The sequence below is a fragment of the Lepidothrix coronata genome, unplaced genomic scaffold (genome assembly GCF_001604755.1).
Source record: "Lepidothrix coronata isolate B3197 unplaced genomic scaffold, Lepidothrix_coronata-1.0 Scaffold58, whole genome shotgun sequence".
Lineage (NCBI taxonomy): Eukaryota > Metazoa > Chordata > Aves > Passeriformes > Pipridae > Lepidothrix > Lepidothrix coronata.
This window is the reverse complement of record NW_016690238.1, coordinates 2310403-2335752: the sequence shown is the minus strand read 5'-3', so window position 1 is coordinate 2335752 and position 25350 is coordinate 2310403. Positions and strand designations below refer to the sequence as shown.

At 50.8% G+C, this 25350-nt stretch overlaps 1 protein-coding gene across 2 annotated transcripts in view; it reads right to left on the bottom strand.

The window, feature by feature from the left end:
* The window catches only part of LINGO1 (leucine rich repeat and Ig domain containing 1), a 140133-nt gene that overhangs the window by 52768 nt on the left and 62015 nt on the right, over positions 1-25350 (bottom strand). For both annotated transcript variants that reach the window (XM_017817003.1, XM_017817004.1), the window contains exons 3-4: positions 12077-12247; positions 7395-7480 (exon numbers count right to left, since the gene is read on the bottom strand). The gene's annotated coding sequence lies outside the window, so the exon portion shown is untranslated. The remainder of the gene's footprint in view (positions 1-7394; positions 7481-12076; positions 12248-25350) is intronic.

Sequence of the window (25350 nt, the reverse complement as noted above, 5' to 3'; positions counted from 1 at the left end):
ACCTCCACTTTCACCTCTCTCGCAGGCACCAGCAGCAATTTTCCCTCTCTGGGGAAAGCAGCTTTAAGTAGCATGTTACCTGTCACAGGCTCTTCCCTCAGCGCCTCCTGAAGCGAGTGAAACCTTTCTTTTTGGGAATGAGGGGAATGCTCCCTCCTGTGGCAAACAGTGCCAGCCCTGCTCCCCAGTGTGAGGACCCCCAAAGGTGGCCTGGCGCTCTCACTCCCCAGACCTACAGAGCAAACATCCAGCTGCTCAGAAGCACCAGGCGGGCCGGTGACAATATTTCATGCCTGCAAGGTCATTTATGGGAGGTAACTATGGATCCAGAGATGTGTATTGTACATATTTCTGGAATTCTCTTGCGCTTTGTATATAGGAATAAATATATAACCCACGAACTTAACCAGTGCGGTACCAACAAACCTATCAAACGAAGCAATTTATCTCAGACAATTGCCTGAACTGCCTCCGACGTCGCTGTCTCGCCACCGACAGTAAGAGTCTCTTAAGCGTCCTGAAATTGTAGCGCGAGCTCCCCAGTACTCTCACCTCCACCTTCCCTCCTCTCCCTCAAGCTCCTTCGCGTGTTTCTCCAGCAAAACACTCTCTTACGCAAATAAACAGACAGGGAGGCACAAACGGCATTTTGTCTAGGATTTCAGCACAGCCACGTATTTCTCATTCAAATATTCAGCTGTATCCCTCAGAGATCAAAAGCACAGCACCGAAACGAGGCGAAGCACGAACATCCCAAGCCAATAGCTCAAACTTCCCTTTCATTCCTGTTCCGTCTGAGAAAGCAGATGAGAAATCCATCACCCCCACCACGGTGGTTTCCAGGTGTCACAGACCCAGGATCCCTGTGTGCACAGGGACAGCTCTGTCACATCACCCATCTCCACACCGAGCCCTGCACTGCCAGAGACTACATTAATGGCCATTAAAGCCTTTACGAGTGATGCCTGTACAACCAGCAGGTGATCCAGATGCTGTGAGGTCTCCAGAGAGGTGCAAGCTGTGGCTGGCACATCCTAGACCAACTAGAGAAAGCTTGCTGCTCCCAGAAACCTGGAGCTGGGTCTGGCCCAAGGAAGGGTCACCACGTGCTCCACCAGCACTCAGAGAAGCCATGGCTCACTACACAGGCAGGAAGAAGGTGCAGCCACGCTGCTTCTCTGGTGAGCAGCATCCTCCAGTGCTGGAGCATCCCTGCCACTTTCACACATTGGAGCTATATAAGGAGGATGAATGGATGAAGCAGTTCAACTCTGCCCCAGAACACATCCACAAGCCCCCCCTGCACCACTATGCTTCAGCCAGAGACCACATCTGCCAGCCTGTACTGCACCACAGGCTCAGGTTTGTTAAGAGGGACCAGCTTTCCTGCATACCCACCTCCATGACTCCAGCCCTCCTTCCACCCCAAACAGCCTTCCCCCATGGGGACATGCTGGGGCAACAGGGCTGAGCCCCGACAGCTGTCTGGTCCTCTCCCCACCTCCGTGAGGACAGTGCTCAGCAGGAGCCATGGGCTTTGGCACATTTACTGTATAATATATGAACTCATACCAGTTTTATAAGCCCCTTCTGGCTCAAATCACATTGTAATTCTGAACAGTCTTAAACTCATTTAAATCCTAATAAAAACACTGCCCTGCATTTGCATTTGCTGCTCGCGTGTCCCTGCAGCTGCTGTGACAGCGGTTCCCGTGGAATTGATAATGCTCGGGATGCTGCACACTGGAAACCATCCCTCACAGGAGTGGTCTTGGATGCACACTTAATAGGACAATTGAAAACACAGATGCAGGAAACGGACCTCCAGACTGACCCAGGATAATTCACAGAGCAATTGCACGTCAGAGCTTTCACACAGGAGAGCAGCAGCACCAGTGCTGAAACCTCTGCCCCACCTCCTCTGGGATCCCAGAGGAGATCCAGGCCAGGCACAAGGCACCTGCAGAGAGCATCTTGAGGGGGTTTAAAAGAGAATGAGGAATGACTAATTAAGAGCCAGCAAACAAGAAGGCTGGGTGCTGTGGGAAGCTCGTACATAAACGGCACAGGTGCCCTGGGGCAGGCAGGGACAGACTCAAGAACCTGCCCTGCTTTCCCACATATCTTGGTGTGCTGGTGACATGGAGGGGTTGCTGCCACAGCTTGGAGGCCGCGGGGAAGGCACTGGGACTGCATCTCAGTGCATCGCCCACCCCTAGAGGCCACTTGCACGAAGTGCCAGTCTTGCCCTTCCCTCCCAAACACTGACAAGCAGGATGTGCTCCAGCTGTGCCGGAGGATGCAGCAAGGGGCTGGCTGATGGTGGACCCAAGAGCCCCAGCTCCCATTACAGCTCTCCCACCCCACCACAGGCATAGCAGGCCCTGCTCATGGTCTCCCTTCCCCAGCTCTGCTCCCCCACTGCTCCCTGCAGTATCTGTGCACCCCCTTCACAGCCTCTTGCCTCTCCTCCAGGTTCAGCCCTGCCCCATTTGCATCCCTCCACCCCACTCACCCTCCCTGGCACTTGTCCAGCGCTTTATGCCTGGTTGGTTTTGGTGATGACATTAATAGGCTCCCCTGAAACACTGAGATTATGAGCTATACCCTTCCAGCTACAGAAATACTAATTATTACTGAGATAAATGGAAATATCAATAATGAAAGTCAATATTATTGCCTTCTTTGTTCCTGTTTGTTTTATTTGCAGATGAAAGGACCACTCAGGCCATCTCCCCAGGATGTGGCCAGGAGCTGGAACAGCTCCTCTTGGCAGGCTCATCCAGAGCTGTGCTACGATAAGAAATCATACTGCACACATGCTTGCAAAGGGCTCTCTAAATCAGCAGCTCTCCAAAGCAGGCATTGTCTTTGATTGATTCATAAAACTGGAGCTGCCTCCATTCCCCACTCCAGAACCAGGCAAGGGAGGATCTAGGGGAGGGGAAAGGTGTAGTGTGGGTGGAAGTGATTAATTGTGGAACACGGCACAGCACTGGGAATGCTCCACAGCTTGGCTGGGTTCGATGCTCACGCCTTCATCCTCCTCACCCGGTGGTTTACCCACCGAGATGGGAACCAAGGACCCCCTCACAGGCTCTGACAGGGATTCCTGGGCAAGTCCCACGGGCCTGCTTGTGGCAGGGTGAGCACTTACAACATCAACATTGCCTCCATCAGCAAGTCTGCTCCCTCTATGAGCTCTGAGTCAGCCTTGCTGATTTTGGTGACAAGAGGCCTTTTTTATTAAGCCCTATTAGCCCCGCAGAGCTAACAGAGCTAAGAGTGAGTGAATGAGATGCTAATTTTGGATTGTGCCTAACAGCCTTGGGAGATACTTCCTGGAGCAGCCCCTCTCTACAGGCAAGACATAGGCTTCCCATGGCCCTGACCCACCACTGGATTCCCCACAGCCATGGGAGGCAGGACACAGTCAGGAGGGAGCTGTGGGGTGCACCAGGGACATTTTTATTGTTCTGACTCACCCTAATCATCATTAAATTGCCTCCATTCCCTTCCAAGCCCTCAGTCCACCACTAGTTCCCATTCATGGGAACAAGCCAGGCCTCTGACTCCCAACTCACCCATCTCCAAGCATCAATGCAGGGATCACCTCCCAACCCCTCTGTGCTAAGCAGGACAAACACTCCTGCTGCCTCTCTCCAAGTGCAATGAGACCAGGAGAACTGGAAGCCTTGCGGGAATAATTATAACAGTTTTTAAAAAAGCAGTCAGCCCATCCTGAGTATTTCATGGACCGTAATTTTTTTCAAAAAAAGCTTTTTTATAAAGCCCCTCCCTGCTCCTTGGTGCATGTCAGGGTGCAATTAAGCAGAAAGTATCAGTGCATAAACCTAAAGAAACAAACTGCCACGCACGCCCAGCTCTGCTCTCCCTTCTTCCCTCTTGTTAACATTGATGTGACATCCCAAAGCTGTGTGTGCATGGTACAATCTCCCATCCTAAGATGGGGAAGAGCTGGCTCAACTGCTAGAAAACCTCAAAAGCCTCCCTGTTTCACTAACACAGTGCCCAGGTTCCTGTGACAAATAGTCCCTGATGGCCCCCACCAAAGCTCACAGGTACTGAAAGACCTAGAACATCAAGGCACCCCTCATGAGATCCCACCACTTGGCTCTGCAGAGCTGCTGGACCATGCTGGTGGCTTCTAGGTTTGCCCCACAGGCCAGCAGATGCACTCGTGGTGCCACTCTTGGGAGGCACAGCCTGGTCCCCTGCCTGGCTTGGTAGTCATTTGCACAATTAATATCTTTAACAATTAATATTTTTAAAACTAAAAATCTCTTAATAGTTTTGTCAGCCCTCAGAGTGAGATGTTTGGAAAGAAATCTAGTTCAATCCAGAGAGCCAGGTAGAAACCAGGTAAGGCATGGAATAGAAATTCAGGGATTTTACTTGGCAATGCTGAGGTGAAGAAACCAGCCTTCTAAAGGAGGCCACAGACACCTCTCCCTCTGTGACACTCCTTCCTCCAGCCTGGTTCTTTCTCAGCTCTTCCACCCACCCTGCTTAACCACAGCATTTGGGCCAGCTGAAGACAAGAGTGGCCCTGGAGTCCCCACTGTCCCTCACACCTTTCCTGGCCCCACCACTGGTGACACCCCTACATGAGACCTCCCCTCCTGGGAATACCAGCCTTTTGAAGTAACCTTGATGCTGAAAATTGGCTTTTCAATAGTGAAAATCCAAGACAGTCCACAGGGTCTTAGTGGAAACCCTTCTGCAAGTTTCTGTCCACATCACTAGAGCTAACAACACTGGAGAGGGCAGGGAAGATTTTTGTGGAGAGCTTATGGCACACGCATTCAGAGAGGAAGAGAAACAGCCCTCAGAAACCACAGCAGTTCAAAGACCTGCTCAGTTTAAACACTGAAAATTCATGCATTAAAAATCCACTCAGGCTCAGCCCTGCTTCAGAACTAAATAAAGCCTCTGACCACATTATCCAGCCCCAAGGTTTGCAAGCTCCTTGGGGAGAGGGCTTATGTGCCTACTGGATGCTCAGGCTGAGATCCCTGCTCCCAGCACCACATCATGCTTCCCTCCAAGACCTGTACAGAGCCTTGGGAAGGCAGGGGAGAAACAGAGGATATAAAGAGGGCCTGGAGAGGGTGGGAACCTGCCTTTTCTCCCTGGGGCCTGGTGCTTCAGTGAGCACTTTGAGGTATTTGTAAGTTCCTCATGTGCTGGCCTTTTAAATAAACTTTGGAATTCTTTCCACTGCCTTGGCATTTCTGGGGATACCTGCATATCTTACTTTACACTACTCCATTATCCCAAATTCCCTAGGAAATAACTTCTCCTTTTCTCAAAGGAAAAAGCAGAAGAAAAAACCAAAACCGCCTCATTTTCCAAATACTGTTCTTAGGAAAAATCTTCAGTTTTTGCAAATAGCACTCTGGAAGAAAATGCACGAATCCAAATACGGACCAGATGGCTCTCAGTACTTGTATTTTCAGGGAGGACTTTAACCAGCAGGATCATTTCCCAGCAGAATTTTGGTTTAATAAAAGATCGCTAAGAATAAACGCTCTTCAGGGCTTGCTGTTGAAAAGGTGTTTTGACAGAAAACTGCTATTTCCATGGTCTCTCCACTTGCTCTGTCAGCCCTGGCACAGTGGGAGCTCCTCTGACCAAGCATCCTTCGCACACAGCTTTTCCCAGAGTCCAATCCACACAGAGCACCTGTGGGAGCAGGGAGAGACGGGTGTCTGGGCTCATTCCTGCTTATTATAAAATGGGAAACAGCAACAAGAAGCTAGAAATACCTCTCTGTGAGGCTGGAAATGCCTCCCCACAGGCTCCTCTCATGTAGGAACGGGAGGCAAGGTAAGGACAGGTCCCTTTTTTTTGCATGCATCAGGTTGAGCCTATGCAATCTGCTCTTTGCTTTGAGCAAAGAACACAATATAAAAGGGAAATAATGTATCTGAGTGTGAAAGACACTTCTGCCTCACTGTTTTGATTGCCTTTTCTCTGAACCAGGTTTGGGACACTGCCTCTGGGCAGTCCCAAGTGAGCCCCCACACTCTCCTCCCCAGGTAGAAGGGTTGGTCCCAGTGGCACCACTCCTGCCGAGCAGAGATCCCAGCACACTCCTTCATCTCCTACCACCTTGGACAGGATCCAGTTTCAGCAATTCCTCCACCAGCTCCATCATATAGAATCACAGAATCAAACAGGTTGGAAAAGACCTCTGAGATCATCAAGTCCAACCCTTGATCCAACCCTGCCATGGTTACCAGCCCATGGCACTGATGCCACATCCAGTCTCACCTTAAACATCTCCAGGGAGGATGAATCCATCTCCTCCCTGGGCAGCCCGTTCCAATGTCTGATCACTCTCTCTGTAAAGCATTTCTTCCTAATGTCCAACCTAAACCTCCCCTGGCATAGCTTAAGACTGTGTCCTCTTGTCCTACTGCTGGTTCCTGGGAGAAGAGACCAACCCCCACCTGGCTACAACCTCCTGTCAGGGAGTTGTAGAGAGTGATGAGGTCTCCCCTGAGCCTCCTCTTCTCCAGGCTGGACAACCCCAGCTCCCTCAGCCTCTTGTCATAAGACTTGTGCTCGAGATGCTTGAATCATCCTAATTTTTTTTTTTTATTAGGAAACCAAATTCTGCTCTTCACTGAGAGATCCTTTTAATTCTCTCTCAAGGACTGACACCCTGGGAAACTGCCTCAACCCAGTCAGCTCTGATGTTTGCTGTCTCACACATCACCTGCATCAGGCTCCCAGATTTCAGGTGAGGATGTGGTTGTACAGCACAAGCCAAAACCTGCTCCTGTCTCTTTTAACTGTCCCGGCAAGAGCACTGGGAAGAGGCTGAGTCAGTGGAGAGCACGCAGGAGCTGTGCAACAGTAACAGAGACATCTCCAAAAACATCACTTTTTGGGGATCCTCTGTCCTGCCCTCTCCTGGAAGATGAAACCACTCCTGCCCAGCATCCCCAAGCAGCATCTGGCTGTCCATGCTGCATCACTCCATGAGGGCAGTGTTTGCCCCCCTCGCTGATGTAACACGAGCTGGAGCAAACCCACCTAAGCAGAGTCAGGTGATCCCATCACAAAACCCTTTCTCAAAAGTACCACCATTCAAATAATAATTTTAGATACCTCTCCCCCCAGTAATACACTCCCCTGTACAGGCATGATGGATTGAACATTTCTTGCTTGCCCCAGATACCAGCTGAAAGCAGCATTGCCTTACTCCCAGGAGGGCTGGGAAGCAACTCTGGACTAAGGGGGAGGGAAAAGGCATATTTACCACATGCCAATGAATCCAGTCCAGTCCTGGATTCGGCATGACAGAGGCATGTGAGTGTCATGCCCAGTAATACACCAACACACCAAGTTTGTGTGTCACCTACCTGGGTCAGATGAAGGCAGGATGCTGGGGGATCGGATGCCAGGGGCACACTGGGCTTTGGCCTCTCCTCTGCTTTCCACTCATGCACTGTAGGGGAAATGATAGCAAAATCAGGGCTTTAATCCTGGCATTTGAGAGATGAGCAGGAGAGAAATTAAAAAGCTGTGAATGCTTTTCCCCTCTCCCTCCCAAAACTGAGCTCAGGCAAGCTTAATCTTCATCTGAGCTGATATTTAAAAGTTATAAATCAGGCTGCAACAGACAGAAAAACACAACTACCAAAATTCAATAGCCCTGCTGCTGAAAGGCCCAAAATGAACTGTTTAACAGAGCCATTTTCCCACGGAAATAGAGCAGGTCTGTACTTAGTAGAGCATTGATCTGCTGACAGCTACCAGGACAGATTTGGGCCAGAGCACTTGGGAATTGTTTGCAGTGATCTCTCAAGAAGCACATGCATGCAAAGCCCCTTGGAAAAACACTGTTTTAAGACCATGCTGTGGCTGCCTACGAGGTCAGATAGCACTCACTGCCCAACACAGGCTTGCACTGCCCTCCATAAGTCTACCCAGGCAGCTCAGTCCCTGGCTGCATCCCTGTATCCCAACCAAATGCTTCACACAGGACAGGAAGTGCAAAACATCACCAAAATGCAGAGCTGCAAAAGGGTCTCACAGCTCAGGACCCCAGCAATGAGGCACAAGGCTCTAACTGGGGGACACTGCATCCCACAGACCCAGGGGTTTTGAGGGTTCTCCCATAGACGTTCTGGGATTTGGAGATGCTGTGCTACAGCCAGAGTCAGCCCAAAACACTGCCCAGAGCAAAGCACTGTCACAACTCCCTGGGGGCAACAGGCTGGGCCTTGAGAGATGCCAGGAGCTCTGGTCCAGCCAAGGGCTGCCAGCACCAGAGTGCCCAAACTGACCACATCCTGACCTCTGGCTCACCTCCCCACTGCTGCCACAGCCAAGGGACGTGCTGGGAAGGGGTGAGTACAGGTACCACAGCTGCAAACTCTCCCACCAGGTGTGGTAAGAAGTGTCCCTCAGTCACCTCCTCTGCTCCCAGAAACCATTTCCCATCACAATTTTTGCTGTTTCGGGAGATGAGGTCAAAGCAGGGGGATGTATTTCTCCTTTCTGAGCATAAAAAGTAGTTTCTCTGAAGCCTGAGTAGATCCACAAGCCAGGGGTACAGAGGAGCCTCACGAGGCTCCTCCACTGCTGGAGGAGCTCCAGTCCCACATGGGACTCTGTCTGCCCTTCCCAGCATAGGGACACAGCTTTGGACTGGCCAGGAGCCTCTTGTCTGCCCACTAGCTTTCCTGAAGCAGTTACCACTCAAAACAACCCAAGAAAAGCAAAAGCATCTTATTTTCAGAGGTGTTGAGTGCCCTTGGCACTCATTGGCTTCAAACCCAGATGCTCCGTGCCTCAGCCCTTGGCTAATTCTCACCATCACAGGGTACCCCCACAGCAGCAGGAGAGAAGCTGATGACTTGGCAGACACATGGGACAGAGAGGGCACAGGTAAGGAGTGACCACCCCTCCTGCACAGACAGGATCTATAACACCAATTAATGGTTCGTTGGGTTTTTTTGGGGGGGTTTATTCCTGTTGTTGACTACACCCCCTTATTAACTCACACATTAGCAGTGACCCCCAAAGCTACCCAAAATAAACCTGTGTCAAAAATAGGAGCACACCAATGCCTCTGCTTTTGGGGAACAGAACCTGCCCAATCGTGCTTCAAAGGACATCTGAAGTCTTAACATTGCTCAAGAGCCTGCAGAAAGCATTGGGAAAATGGGAAATTACTTATTTGGTTTACTTTTTGCATCCACACATCACGTATTTTTAAAAGACTAAAAACATGTTTATGAGTTTAACATATTTAAATGGCTCAAAATCTGTTCAGCAAGGAAGGAAAACAACTCTCCCACCGAAAACTTCTTGTGGGCTGGGACCTGCTTTTCAATCTTCCACCTACAGCAAGGATTTCAAATCCCTTTTTAAACTGAAAGGCTGCTGGTGGGGGCAGATCTGGGAGAGGACCTGGTGGGGGGCTCTGGTACTGCTCTCCTCCATCATTGCCACAGGCATTCCTTACCTAGAGTCACTCAGGGACACCTGGGCCAGGGGTCAACTGGGAACAGGGCATCTGTGCGTGGGGAGAGCACCCAGAGAAGATAAAACGAGAAGCTTTCCTTCCTCCTCCTCCTCCATCAGCAGCTTTCCACGAGGAGGATCAATGCAGCCCACTGTAACTGCACCGTTGTTCCATTTTTAATTAATGAAAGAAAAAACTAATCATTGAATTAAACTTCTCATTACTCCAGCTGAATACCCACTAAGTAAATTTAATTACTGTATGAATTGGGTTTCTCCCTGCCTGTTTCATTAGCTACTGATAAAGATGGAGGGAGGGGGCAAGAGAGGGAGAAATGAAAACACAGAAAGAGAATGGAAGATGGGAATACTAAATGCAAACCCAGAAGTCCATGATTCAGGAGGCTTTGGGGGCTTCCAGTAAGGGCCTGGGGAGAGACTCTCCCACACCAGGCTGGAGGGATTCCCTGTGGGATAAAACCATAGGGACAAGGTCCTACCACCCTCTTCAGCCTTACCAGCCATGGCCACCTGTAAAACAGCCAACGGAGGTTTGGGCAAACAACAGAGGTTTGGAGGGGTTTCCCCTCCAAACAAGGGCAAACATCGATTTCAGATCCGCACCAACCCCTGATCCCTTCTGATCTCACGTACCTCTGAACAGCTGATTTTTTCCCTCTGCAACAAAGGCAGCAGCCCTACAACGCTTCAGCAGGGAGCCAGTGCTGACAGAAGCATGGGACCACACGAGAGCAGATATCAAACACCTGCTGTCCCACCACGCTCCCAGACACCTGCCTGGAACGCTGTTTGAAGCCTTCCTGCCGGAGTGGGAGCCCTGCACGCCCATGCTGCAGGAGCCAGGGTGTGCCAGCAGCACGCTCCTCCTCAGAATTTGGTGGAGGATGCCTTCCTGCAGCCCCCGTGTTGGTGCACAGCCTGTTTATGGCACGATTTTGGGGTTCTCCTACCGTGACTTAGCCCTCCACTCCTCCTTCCTGACAAAGGGCATGAAGCATCACAGGGCAGGTACAGCCCCATGCCAGCGAGTCCAGCAGCCCCCACTGAACACACCTCCCTTTCAACACATGCCTCCACATGCGGCGGTTCTGTGTGACTGGATAAGGTCACATCTGGGACAGACTGGGGGTGGAGAGGGTGTAGCAAATGAAAAGCACAGCTTCTTTCTCTAATTAGGTAGTTTCAGCTGAGCTGTGCGGTGGAAGGGCTACCCAGGCACTCACAGTGATGGGATTTGGCAAGGATGGTCAGATCATCTCCTCTTTGCCGTTCAGGGGCCAAGAGGAGCCTATGCAGCTTCTTCTGCAGCCCCAGAGGAGGGCCTTGCTCACTACAAAGCACTTTCCCTCTGCACTGGCAGCTTGTGCCCCTCACAGTGCCCCACTGCTGCTCTTCTGCAAGTCGTGGTGCTTCAGGGAGGTGGGGTTCTCCCTCATTCCCATCACTTCACTACATCTGACCCCAAACCAAGCCGACACGTTTGAGCTCATCCCTTCATGCTCTGGCCACACAAACCAGCCACCCTTGCCCCTTGCTTCCCCAGTCCTCTCCCCTGCTCTCCTCCCTCCCCAGGGTGGTTTCTCCTGTGCAAAGAGAGCTGAAAAACCTTCTGGGCAGACCAGAAGCTCCCTTCAGTATCACATTTATCTCCTCAAGATGGACTTTCTCAAACACCAGGTGGAAAAAACAGATAACAGGCACAGATACTGCTCTACAGGGAGAAAATGGCACTGGGTGAGATCTGCCACGCACCTCTGGCACCCAGCAGCATGTCTAGAAACCAGTGGCCACCACCACAGCCCTGGGAGGAGCCAGGTGGGCTCAGCACAGCAGGCTCTCCTCTCCAGAACAAGTTTTCTGGCATAGCTAAAATTAGTTCCCACAGTCTCCTGCCATCACCAAAGTCATTGGTACAACATGTTCTGCCGCCACGAGTTCTTCCCAAGCTCCCACTCAAAACCCCCCAACACTGTGTAGTATGTCCCCCACAGCTCCCACATGGTTGTTTTTTGTTTCGGTGGCCAAACTGAGGAAAAAAAAGTAATGCAGGGTGACCAAAGTAATTTTTTTTTTCTTTGCCAAATTTTAAAGCCCCAGTAATAATCTGGGGCTGAATGAAACATTTTGTTTGGGCTGAAGTGTAGCTTTAATTTTGTTTGTAGGTGGCTTCCCCCCACGCTGAAAAAAAAAAAAAAACACCCTAGAAAAAATTCAAACTGAAATGTCATCTCGAAACAGATGGCTGAAAGGTTTCATTTTGAAAATGTCAAAAAAAAAAAAAAAAACCAAACTTTTCAGTGTTTCACTTTTTTTTTTTTTCCTCAGCCAAAGCCACTTGCTAAATACAACCTGAATTTGTGAGCCGAGCCTGTTGACTGAAACCTGAATTTTCTGGTGCATAAGCTGTTCCTTCAGAGCCTGTGTGTGGACCCCACGCTGTGGCCCCACTGCAGCCAGGGATGCACGTGGAGCTAATGGGGACACAAACTTGGAGCACGCCCTTCTCCAGAGAAGTGTCCTGGGAAAGGAAAGCCAAAGCCCAGGGACTTACCGTGGCAGCAGAGCTCTGCAGCTTCCTTCGGGGTGCTGGAGAGGCGTCCCAGTCAGCGGGGGCAGAGGGGGGTGCTGTGGCCCCGGGTGGGAAGGACAGGGTGGTCCTGCCTGTCTCATGGGACCCAACACGGAGCAGGGGGGCACCTGGCTCAGCCTCAGACACACAGCCCTGCAAGACAGGAGGAGAGGGACAGTGTGAAGAGATGCTGAGTGACTTGCCCCGCTGGAGATCATCTCCAGAAAGGACTGCTCACTCTCACCCACGGCCATCGATTGTTGCAGCCAGCCCAGCCCATGGCAGAATGGACAGGCAGCCATCCAGGAACCATCCCTTGCTCCAGGAGGGGTGATGTTCATCCCAGAGCCGGTCAAAACCAGATCCCAGGGATGAGGTCTAACCACCAGCCAGGAACTCATCAGATCTTACTGACAGCAAATCCCACAGCCTTTCTCCCATGCTCTGAGGAGGAGAATGGTCCTAGGTGCCAGGCCCCACCACTGCCTTGTGCCAGGACCACTGCCAGTAACTCCATCCCCACACACAGGTGCCAAGGTGACAATGTGATGCTGGAGGGCAACGAGCCCGCTGAACCACATCCACAAGGCTCCCACTTCCAGCAAGCAGGAATCAGGTTTTGATTGCCAAATTCACAGTCTAAGAGTTTTCAAGCACAAGCAAAGTCCAGCAGGTCTAAACTCTGCCTTGAATTTGGGGCCTTGACACACAGGAAGGGAATGGAAATATTTTAAATGTGCTTTACATTTGTTATTGATTCCCAAAGAGTGACAGGATTCTCAGGCCACACTGGCAGAAGCAAAGGAGGCCAGATTCAGGAGTGTGCTCTCAAAAGAAAACCACCCCAAAACTTTAATCCAACACAAAAGTCACAGTTGTAAAAATCTAGTTTATGATCCACAGGAAGCTGGGTAAGGAAATCCCACACCACAAAGCCTTATGAAAGCAGGAGTTGACATCTAGACCCAAAATCCAACAGTCAGGTACAGAGCTCAGGGTAGAAACCTGCAGGTTCATTTTCTTTTCCCTTTCACCTCTAGTTCAGCTCAGGGGCAGCAGCACAGAGATGCAGCAGGACCATCACTCTTCCGCTATGATCACAAACCACAAAATGCCGAGGCTGGAGTCAGAAAACCTGTTTGTGTGAGATCACAAGCCCGATTGCTCACTGAAAGAGGATTAGATGAAGCTTAGACTAAGCATCTCAACAGTATCAACCCATAAGAAGATGCTCAGCCGTTTCCACTGCTAAGGTAACGTGGAGACGGATTTATCCACTGAGAGAGAAAATCTTACTTCTGAGGACCTTCCTCATCATGGAGAGGGGTATTTGCCGGGTCCTTGGCTCCGTGTCCACAGGGGGCAGGGCAGGCAGGAGCCTGCCGGATGGACTCACATGGAACAAGAGGCAGACTGGCTCCAAACTCAAACCTCCTCCCAAGTTCAGGGGGCGGCAATCGGAAATTAAGCCCATCTGTTCCTAAAAACATTGCGCTAGCAGAGAGGTGAGGACGCCGAAAATCTGAGCTCCAAAGAAATTAAAAGCATAAAGAGACAGAGCTGCCTGTCAGGGGAGGGAGGTTCTGACTCAGACTCACCACTGCAATGAGTTTGGAGATCTCAGCCCAGACCACAGCTAAATCTCTCGAGCAAGAAACGTGCTGCAGCACCACGTGGGTCCCCCTGCACTAGCCTACCCTGGCAAAGGGTGAGTGAGATGAGGCAGCTGGAGAGCCCCAAACCTCATGGATAAACTGCAGACAAGGGAAGATTAGATTATATATTGGGAAGAAATTCTTCCCTGTGGAGGTGGTGAGGCCCTGGCACAGGTTGCCCAGAGAAGCTGTGGCTGCCCCATCCCTGGAAGTGTTCAAGGCCAGGTTGGACAGGGCTTGGAGCAACCTGGGCTAGTGGAAGTTCCAACCCTCACAGCAGGGGGTTGCAACAACATGTTCCTGGAAGTCCCTTCCAACCCAAAACATTCTGTGATTCTATGAAGGGAAACTGAGGCAGGCCAGGAGTGTGAGGAGCTACCACAGCCAAACTCACCAGCAGTGATCCCAGCCTGGCAAACTGGCCTCGTCACGTGGAACAGACACAAAAGAGTATTAAGTGATCAGTCATCATCAAAGCGGTCAGTTTTCATGTGTTTAAAAGTAACATTTCCTTTTTTTCCCCCTCCAAGCCCACTTGACATTTTAAGAGTCTTCTCATTTCTTTTTTACTCAGTCTAAACCAACTCTGCTGTCAAGCCCAAATGTTCACTTTGCATTTCTGCCACATTCACTCAAACAATTTCAAACCAAATCTCCACGTTTTCCCCTTCTCCCTTGAAGGAATGATGCTAAACCAGGAAATCAATTTTTTGCCCAGTCCTGCTAAAAGCCAGGACAGCAGGGTGTTGGCTGGGAGCAGAGGCATGAGAAGTAGCAGCCAGGTGGGATTTGAAAGTGCTGCCTCCAAAGAACCTCTTGCTTCCAGGACATTCAAAAAAGCAAATTTTTACAGATCCTTTATCCCCAAGAGTCAGAAATAACGAGGGAGTGGAATGGGATTAGGCCTGGGGAGACAGAGGGATATTTTAGGACAGGTCCTGAGCACCACTCAAGTTACCTGGGGTCACAACAGAGAAGGAGGCAAGTGATGATTCCTCCAGCATCAGAAACAGGTCCCTCATGTTTGCAAGTAGTAGAAACTCAGGTTTAGCAAGAGTATTTATGAGTATTGAGAGAAAAAAAAAAAAAAACATGCCACAGGGAATAACAGGGGTTTTTTGTGGCTGGCAGCTGAATGGAATAAATCTATCCACTGGGTACAAATTGTTTAAGCAAAAAATCCCTCTCAACTGGAATATTTTGCAAGAAAAATAGCAACAAAAAAGGAAACAGAACTCTGAACCCTCATAATTTCTCTCCTCAAGGTCAGAGCTGTTATTCTTTTTTTGTGAAGGAGAGAAAAAAAACACCTTTCACCAGGAAGTTTAGCCAAAAGAATTGAAACATTTAGGATGTGAATGCATTACTGCCTGGACTGACCTGCCCAGCTGGACTAGACTAAATCTTTCTATTTTACAGGGATTTATCTTTCAAAAGCAAGTGGGGAGAAGGTTGAGGCACTCAGGATAAAGGAGACATCAGCCACTGGGACTACAGCAGTCAAGGAGAGCAAGTCAGAGCTCACAATGTAGAGCCTCTCCAGTCATTATGCAGAGGCTGTGCTAAGGTTGCTGCTTTAGTGCACTGCAGGCACTAAATTAAGGGGACATTTACAACCCACAATGCAGAGAAGCAGCTGTTAAAGGTGGCCATGGTGAGTGACTTCACCTCTGGGTGAAAGGCTCTGTGAAAGAAATCTCAGACATAAGGGACCAAGATGGGGAAACAAGTCCTTCCTTCCACCCACTGCCCTGCCAGGCAATGCCAGGACATCTCTGGGTACCTGGGGCAAGTGGAGACCAGTAGCAGCCCCCTCTGCTCAGTGTCAGCCAGGGTCTGAGACTGCCTTGTTTGGACGGGCTGCAAAGCCCACAAGATACTGAAGCTTGGTCCAATTATCAGAGCCATCGTGCCACAAACTGCGTCATCTCACCCAGGACAGCACTCCAAGGGATCTGCTCCCCAAACATGAAGCTCCACCAGACCAAGCCTTGCCCAGGCTCTGCATGACAGAGACCAATAAGGTAGTTGTCTGCAGCATCAAATAACTTTCCATCCTGGTGACAAAACAAGCCTTGGTGCCTGCTCGGCCTTTTCCACTAAACTTGATGGCCAAGCAGGCTGCACCTGCCAAAAAGCAGGTGACACATAGTGACAGCTCCTGTGTGGCTCCTCCTGGGAGCAGCCAGCACTGCTCCCTTCCTCCTCCCACTCCCACGCCAAGCCCAGCTCACCAGGGCTTTTCACCCAGCATTGTTCCTTCCTCCTCCTCCTCCATCCTCAGGAAGAACAGCCCATTTCAGCACAGGCCAAAACCCAGCGTGCCTGCACAGACGAGCCAGCCCTGCCCTGTGTTCCCCCGTTTCCCTGGTCCTGTGGCAGTGCCCAGCTTGTTTCCTGATGGAAGTCACCAGGAGCTTTTCCTTGCAGGTCCAGGGATGTACTGTGCTGTGCTCAGCCATGCAGAGAAGGGGATGGCTCTTGGCAGGAGCTGGCACAGACCTGTTCCTATCCAAGGCACAGCGCCCAGAGGCAGTCACCTCCTGGAAGTGGCCAGGGGAAGAGGGGAAGCAAGGTGACAGCAGAGATGCTCCAACCAACATACAGGCGAGACAGGAAGGAAAGGATTAACTGTGCTCCAGGAGGGTGCACTGGGTGTGGATCCCAAGGGCACAGCACACTGTGCCAACCAGCACAAACCTTGGCTCGAGTCAAGAATTCCATGTGCTGCGTTGAGAGCTCAGCTGTGGAGGGGCTGTGACTGGGGGGGCACTTCTACCCAAGCAGAGGGAGCGGCAGTAATGGGTGGGAGTGCACCCCTGAACATGATCACAGTCCTGCAGGGTGCTGGGCTTCAGGGAGATCAGCCCACTGAAAAGCATAACTGGCATCACTCTGACATCCCTGCAGCTCATAGATCCTTTTAAGAAAGGTAACTCAATGAATTTACACCTAATTCCCTGCAAACTCAGTGTGTTTCCTGCCTGTGGGAATTTACAGCAACTACAACCACCTCCTGTTTGCTTGGAGGTACCATGTGTTGAGAGGATTGAGCACTCAGTCACTGGGACCAGCCCAGGCAGCATCCGTGATTCCTCGTGCAACAAACACCACATGTGACACCCCACGCAGGCTCAGGCACTCTGGGAGCACCCCTACTCAAAGGATTGCTCCAAACACCCCAGCTAGGACCAGATGGGAGCCTTGTAGAGACCTCTCCTACCTGTCAGCACAGCCAAGACCCTGCAGCACCCATGTCTTTGGGAACCACACACCTGCGTGCACCCAGAGTTGCTGCACTTGACAAAAGAATCAGACAAGGACAAGATCTGGCCTCTGTTGCAGAACAGGTCAGACCAGTGAATCATAAATCTACTCTTTTGGCCTTTAAACATGCAACAGGTGGAATTCACAGGTCTTGAATTGCTCTGATAGAGGAGCCTGGAGGGCTGCCCAGAGCAAGGGATCCTGCCATCTCAACCCAAAGTCTCTAGGTGAGCACATCAGAGGGTGGGGATCTGATGAGCCACAGGGACGCCAAAGTCACAGCCAATGCCAGTTACAGGAATAGAATTGGCTCAGACTGAGCAAATGTAACTTTCCATCACTTTGCAATCAGCCATCCATCCCAGGGGCCAGCTGGCTGCCATGTCAGAGCACCTCCCATCCATTTCAACTGTCCTGAGAATACTGATGCTTCAAAAGACAAGCTCAAGAAGGCTTGGGAGACTTATTATCCAAAGCCAGGTAGCTGGACTTGACCCAAATCTTAGGCAAGTGATTAGAATGATTGGCATTTTTTTGGAAAGCAAACTGCTGTGCTGTACCTGCCATCCATCTTTAGAAAACTATTAACTGCACAATCACCGAACCAAACACACCTGTAAGGCTACACGAGTGCTTGCAGACTGATGAAGCTCATCCTCACCTGCAGCTCTGGGACCAGCCACCTCTGCAGGCTCCAAAAATGGGGTGCTTTGACCAAAGTGCTCTTCTTGAGCATTGTGGTAGCACACCCAGACAGCGCTTGCTGCAGGATCAGGGGTGAGATACACAGTCATGGGGATGAGTGTTGAACTGCTGGGCTGGGATGACTTTCACCCTGTGGGTGCTGTGATGACTGTTCTGGCTGGGAACAGATTGTCACAAAACTGCCTTTGCTGAAGATTTGGAGTCAGGTCCTATCCAGACCCCTCTGCTCTGATGGGACTCAGTAACAGCACCAGCCAGCAAGGTATCATTCTTCCCCTTTGACTCCATATGCCAAAAATGCTCTGTTTTCTTTCAGAGCAAAGGACACTAAAGGCAGCAGCATTTCCAGGTAAGTAGAGCACAAGAGCAGCTACTGAATGACACCAACCATATCCCAGCCTCTGCCCAGAGCAGTTCCCAACCCCACATCTCCTACCAGTGCTAAATCAGGAGCAGGGGATCTCAGCCCAGCCTTCCTGCATGCCAGGACAGGAGCACACCCCATTCTCTTCTGGGTTCAACACTAGAAACCCAAACTCAGCTGTTTCAGCTTTGAAACCTGAACTCAACCCCAAAATCACAGATTAAGGGAATGAAGAGAAGGATAAGCCCTGTTTGATGAATGAGAACAGACCCAGCAAGCCCATACCTACTTGCTGCAGTTTGATCACATCAACCTGGCAACCCAGGATTTACAGGCTGAGGACATTGGGTGGACTCAGGATTATTTTGCACATCTTTGCCCCTGGATAGTCCATTATCCAGGAACCTCCAAGGAACTGAAGGAGATCATACATTTTTATGTCCTGCACATCATCAATGTGTACCAAATGCTCAGCTGGGGCACCAGCACAGGAGCTGCCAAACTTGGTGCACCAAGAAGTTGAACTGTGCTTAGATGGGGATCCCAAACAGGGTAAAAATCTGCATTTAATACCTATTATCCTAACATCTCCCCATCTGTCCACTTCCCTCACATGCCTGTAACTGCAGTGTGCCAGGGCTGCCTGATATCAATGGCACTTTAATTTCATCATTCCCAACTTATTTAGAGCAATTAGGAGGCAATGAGCACATGCCGGGGGCCAGGATGCACTTGAATAGCGTCCAAGGGTTACCGCAGTATCACAGGAGACCTTCAGATGGAATTATCAGCCTGCAAAAAAAACTTAAATAAAAAGAAAGGTGGTCCCCAGAGGGAGGATGAGATTCCTTTTGGTCCTATAGGTACCTTTTTAATTTGAAATCAACTGACAGAATTATAAAGAGATGATATTCCTCATTTAATTAGTGAAGAGACAGCATCTCGGGTTGGTAGATGGAGATAGATGCTTTGCCTGAGTATCTGGCTGGAGAAAGAATCAGGGGAGCAAGACAGGGATTCCCATGAGGGCAACTGCCTAATCCCACTTCAGGCAAGCAGGTTTTGCTGTTGGACTTTTCTGGGTGAAGAGGTAAAACCCAAGCCATTTCGGAAACCTTAGCCAGAAAGGCAAAGCAAAAAGCAAGCTGCTTCTCCCCAGTGATTTCTGACGGGTGGCAGGAGCAGCACACAAAGCCAGCGCCACTAAGCAAGTTACCAAAAAAAGCCAAGCAGCCTGGCTTTGCAGCATCCCCATTTCATAGAAGGCAGGTGAGGTACCACAGGAGGGGACGGCTCCTCACTTCTGATTTAGCCACATGCCCACACTCCTCCTGCACAGGCTCTTTAAATGCCTCCTGCGTGAGGAAAGCAGTGGCCTATTTTTTTCTGAGCAGCTCAGCGCAGCCTCCACCTTGGAGCGCAGCATACACAGGTCTTATTTAGGATGCTTCAGACACATCCAGAGGGACTTTGGGAACAGTCTGTGGAAAGAGAAGACTGAGTGGGCAACCTGAGTCACTTCATTGCTTACAGAAGTGTATACAAGCATCTTCCATTTGAACAAAACTCGGCACAGCTCCACTGGCTCTGGGGACCAGAGGAAAGTGAATCTTCTCCATCCAGCACACTCCACGAGTGCAGAATGACTGCACATCACCTCTCTCATTCCAGGCTTACAGAAAGAGGGATCATCCCCCACAGTTACAATCCAAACCTCTGATCCTGGCAATTCCTCTACAGCACAGGGGGAGCTGGGAGCTGCTCTGATCTGCTCTGATGGGTGAGGGCTGCAGAGATCAGCTTCCTCCCAAGGAGGAGAAAGCAGAGCAAGACATGTGAGGGGAGAGGTGTGTGCACATGCCCTAGAAAGATATTATTACAGTTGGCTGCAAAACTCAGCTCTGAACTCCATGCCAAAGACCCTGACTCATGCAGACAAATCAACCCAGCACCATCCACCACACACGGGGAGAAGGAGATAAGCACGGGAATAACTGGAGACCCCAGTTCAAAACATACACCTTTACCTTGAGCCCTGTCCTCGAGGAAGTTGCTTTAAGCTGACTTTAAGCAGAGGGTCTCTGCAGAGATCTCCATATGCTGAGACCGAGAAGGACTGCAGTGAGTCAGAGCCATGTCCTGCCACGGGGGGCCCCTCACGTTACTTTTCTTCATCAATGTTGCTAAAAGGTGCTGTTTCAACCCTGAAAGGTCAAAGCTCTGCCCATCTACACAGAACCACAGCCCAGGTCACACAGGTGTGTTCTGTCCTTCCAGGACATGAGACCAGCTGTGGGCTCATTTGCCCTCCCTTTCTCACTTTTCTGTGCAGGCTGGTCACAACAGCAGCACACACCATCAACTCTGTACTGTCTGCCTGTTTAGACACCCCAAGTCAGCTCAGAAAGAAGCCCTACTCATTAGAGCTGCAAGATGCTAAAGGCTTCTTGCAGCTTGCACTGGCCTCACCCTGCAGTGACCAACAGCACTCCAACCTCTCTCCATCAGGGCATTCATTTCCACAGAGTGACATCCAGCACAGGCAATGTTATCTCACAGCATGCTGTCAGCAACCACATGCACAGCAGCTCCCTGGGGCAGCAGGGAGGGGGGCTCATGGGAATCTTTTGAAAGTGCCAAAATATGAACTGCTAATAAGATGTGTTTTCAAATATCACCACGTTATGATCTATTGATCTCACACCAGAAACTTGACTTTTTCTGTATAATATTAATTTATGTCACTTACACATGCTGGGAGCAGCAGATAGAATGAGTGCCATTACAACTAAAATTAGGTATTGCAGCTATTAAGTGCCAGGGGCCCAAAACGTGGTGCTGAGGAGCCAATCCAGAATAACAGCAGCTCATCAACATGCAGGGAGCACCCATCAACATGTAAGCTCGAGCAACTCAGTGCTGTTGTGTGAGACAGGGCCCCAGGAATCACTACAGAATAGGCTCTGCTCTCAGGGTGGCCTCCCTACCCAGGAACAGCCTGGAAGAAGCAGACTTGGGCACAGCTAGGAACATGAGACAAGTCCTGCCCTGAATCAGGGGTCTGCCAGGCAAGAAAGTGCTTCCAGCCCCATCCAATACACCACTAAGGCCTGGTGACACCTTTTAGACTGGCTTAAGCCCTAAAGAGTACCTGCACCTCCTCCCAGAGGTGATCCCAAATCCAAGAGCCTGATTCCGCTAGGAGCTCTAGAAACAAGTTGTCTAGCAGAAGGTTTGCACAAAAGCTGAAAATGCTCCAGTGGGACTTTGGCCAAATATTTTTGCTCCCTTTTAAAACAAGGCAAGTCCACAGTCACTTCTAATGGTCCCATTGCCTGTTTTACATGAGTGCTAACAGAGACAAGTTGTCTCCTTTAGAACCACTATATCATGATTGAGAGCATCAAGTGGGGAAGATGATGGGCTTGGAGAGGAAGAACATCCTTCCATTGCTCCATTTCAGCTGCTGACGGGCATGCCAGAGCCCTTTGAATAGCATTACATTAGTGCTACACAAAAGCAATAAAGCCCTAAAACACCCCATCACATATTTACTGAACTACATGTCACACAGACTGTCCCCAGGATACCACATGAACACTTGAAATAGCAAAGCCAAGGGCTGTAAAAAGCACCAGGTTGGGCACACGTTTGCAGTGCCCACAGTTGGGTCAGGGCACACGCAGGAGCTGGGCACACAGGAACACAGCTATGGGGGGCACACAGGAACACAGCTGTGGGGAGCCCACGGAATAATCCAACCATCATATTTAACCAAAGAAAGCAGCACAAAGCACTGTCTCCCCTGCCAGAAACATGGGCAAAGCCCAATTGCTGAGCACAGTCTGCAGAGGAATCAGCATTCAGATGAGGAGTGCAGTGTCCAGGGTGAGACCTGCTGCTGTGCCAGCGCACAGCCCTGACTGCTGCCTGCCTGGCACCAACACACACTTCCCCTCTGTCTCTCTGGTTTCACTCCCAGAACTTAAATTTTCGCTGTTAAGCTCAATGAATTGTCATTTCCAAATGCCTCCTGCCCACAGGAAAGGGAGCTGCACAAAGTGCTGTTTGATGTTTCCCAGTAACCAACCATTGTGGCACAGGGCTGTCATGGAGCTTTCAGTGGTACATTGTCGTGACCATTTTCATGGGGTGAAATGGCGTGATGGGTTTTAAAAGAGCTTTTTCTCCCTCTGCTCCCAGCACCTGGCAGGCCTACAGCATATTTCCATAGCCAGGCATATGGTGAGATCACTGGGCCCTGCTCTGCCACCACAAAGGCCATCAGATGCACTTTGGAGAGGTGAGATCCCCACCAGCCGGTGGCCCGTGGAAGAGGGCGAGCTGACAGATGTGCTGGGGCAGAGAACTAGAAGGGGTCAGAAAAGGGGGGATCTCCCCTCTGTGCTAACACTGGAGAAAATGGAGTCAGTTTAGGAACTTTTGGATGCAGGTTCTCCCCTGCCCTCATAAGGACAGGTTTGCTAAATCAGCACAGCTTTGCATGAGAGCTTTGCCCTTGTGGCTTTTCTGTGCCCCTCCTCCTTGCTAACATCTGACTTGGAATGCAGCCCCAGCTCCTGGATATCACAGATGCAATCAGAGCCCTTGCACTCAGCAGTACTCCCCAGAAGGTCTGTGGTCCCTGCATGTCACTGCTGTGACACCTGGGGCACAGATCCAGAGCACGACCCCGAAACAACCTCAACCGTGTGTCCCTACTGACCCCGCTCGCTGCTGCTGGGATCCTGGCAGGAACCTGCTGGCAGTGCCTGACCACAGACTCATCTCTCCCTCCACACAGATGAAAGCAAAGCCCATGTTCTGAAGGCTCCTTCTGGAGAAGGACTTCTCCAGCATGGCTGTGCCAAACCACAGAGGTGTTGGCACACCTGCAAAGCTCACCCCTGCCTCAAGAGCATGAGCAACCCAGCCACCACCAAGCTGCAAGCCCACAGTCCCTGCCCCAGGGGCTGGCAGCCAGAGATGCAGCACCCGAGAAGTTTTGTGAGTTATTGTGTCCCACCAAACAGCTCTGACCTTTTCAATATTCCATATTTTTATTGGCTGCCCATTTCCCCTCAATCCCCACAGGCTCATTAGACAGTGAGCAGCTCTGAAAGCAGCTCTGCAGCCAATGCTGTCGCACAACACTGAAAAGGTCAGAGACATTGAGGCTGAGCAGAGCCCTCTCCAGAGGGTGGTTATAGCAGGATGGGAACATTCCTCGGCCAACACAGGCTGCAGACCAGGATCTGCTTCCCAGCTACCCTCTGGAGGGAGAGCTGCTGCTGCGGGGTCCCTGTGGTGGCAGAGTCCTGCACCACAGCTCCCAAACAGACCAGCTGGTGCTGCAAGAGGACCTGCCCACCCTGATACAGATTCCGCAATAAAAACACCACATCCCAAGAAAGCACAAGCCAGGGCTGTGCTCCTGCACCACAGAGGCCAGCACAGGAGGGAGGCTGCAGAAATGGCCATGACTGGTGTCACAGGGAGCCCTGAGGCTGCTACTCAGGTAGGGGAGAGGACCAAGATAATTTCCCAGAGCATCTGGCACGCTGGGGTAGAGAACACAACTACCCAAAGTGATTATAACCCATCCTTAGTAGATGTAACGGGAGAAGAGGAGACTGACTGAGTCCAAGCCTCCCCCGAGGCATTCAGGGGAGTGAAAGGAAAAATCATCCCTGCTAGCAGGCTGCGGGGCAGGCAGGCAAGCACAGCATGCAGGAGCAGGGACAGCACTGCTGCTTTGCTCACAGCCTCTTCAGCAGCTCCAGGCCAGCCAAGCCATCTTACATGAAACAGAGCATGACTCCTGCTCCTCATAATGCTGGCACTCCCTCTGCCTGCTCGAGGGCAGTGAGGCAGGGGTAAGCCCCAGGAGTTAACCTGTCTCCCAAACACAGGCTTCAACACCAGAAGCTCCCCCAATACGGTGTCAAAACTCACTGGGTGGCTTCAGAAACACATCCCCTGGAGCACAAGGGTGCAGTGATGGCTGCTGTCCTTTCAGGGAAGGCAGGCCAGGAGCAGAGGGTGCCCTCCCTGATGGGCCACAAGCCCATGGCTCCAAAAAGAGCAGGCAGAGGTAGATATTGCAGCCAAGTCCATCCACAGCAGCAAACCAGGTCCAGAAGTCTGCAGGCTGGAGCACAAGGAGACATCCACCCATGCTGGAGCTCAAAAAAAAAAAAAAGGGAGTGGGACAGCCCTGAGCTTAAAGAGGGCTCTGAGCTGTGGTGGGGAGGGTGAGGGGCAGGTGCTGGTGATTAGGGCAATAAGGGCTGTTAGCCCTGTTTGACTCAGGGCAGCTGTGCTCCCAGTGTCCACCCTCCCTCCTGAGCTTCTTTGTCAATAGGAAAACACACCCAAAAAAGACCCCAACCCAGAGATAGAGATAGAAATAGTAAAAGAGAGAAATAAAGAAGCAACAGCCAAAAACACCCCAGGAGAGAGCAGGAAGGAAGGGGTAGAGCCACCTGGTGGGGACAACGGTGGGGGAGCCCCGTGGGATGAACACCAAGGCTAACACTGCAACAGCTCCTTCCCAAGAAAGGGAATATATCACAGCTCTGGCTACACATACTCGGATTTTTCCAAAGTAATGTAAGATTTTTATTTTTTTCTTTTCAAAGACTGGATCTGTGCAAAGGAGTGCCTTGACATTACTGACAGATGGGAGATGGAAAAAATTTTGTTTGGAGAAAAAAAACATTTTCATTTGAGTCACGTGCATGCAGAAAGGAAAAAACTTAACCCCTCCGGGCCCCCTCCAGGGATGAGCTGTACCATGGCAGCAAAGAGCCAAATCCTAACAGGCTGTAGGGATGGACCTCTGCCCTTCAGGTCAGTAGAGGCCACAACTGGAAGGAGCAGAGACAGGGGGTTGCCCTACAAAAAGGGTGGTTTATATCCTCACTGGAAGGCAGTGCAGGCAAACTGGCATTCAGCCCTCCCTGTTACATCAGACGGCTTTGCTTGGGAAGGGTGTCATCCCGAAGCTGTGGCAGTGCCATGTCCCAGGAGCCACATCATCACCTGCTCAGCAACACTTGGCCAAGCCCAGCTCAGTGCAGGGACCACAGGAGCCCTTGAGCAGCATCCACCACGTGTTATCTGTGCAGGGCCGGGCTCTGCCAGAGATCTGCTCACACTGCACAGACCGGGAGCATCAGGGATGAGTCCTGGGGGAGATGAGCTTCACCTCGGAAAGCAGAGCCTCGTGAGGAGCTGTGTTTGCCCAGCAAAGACGTGGAGTA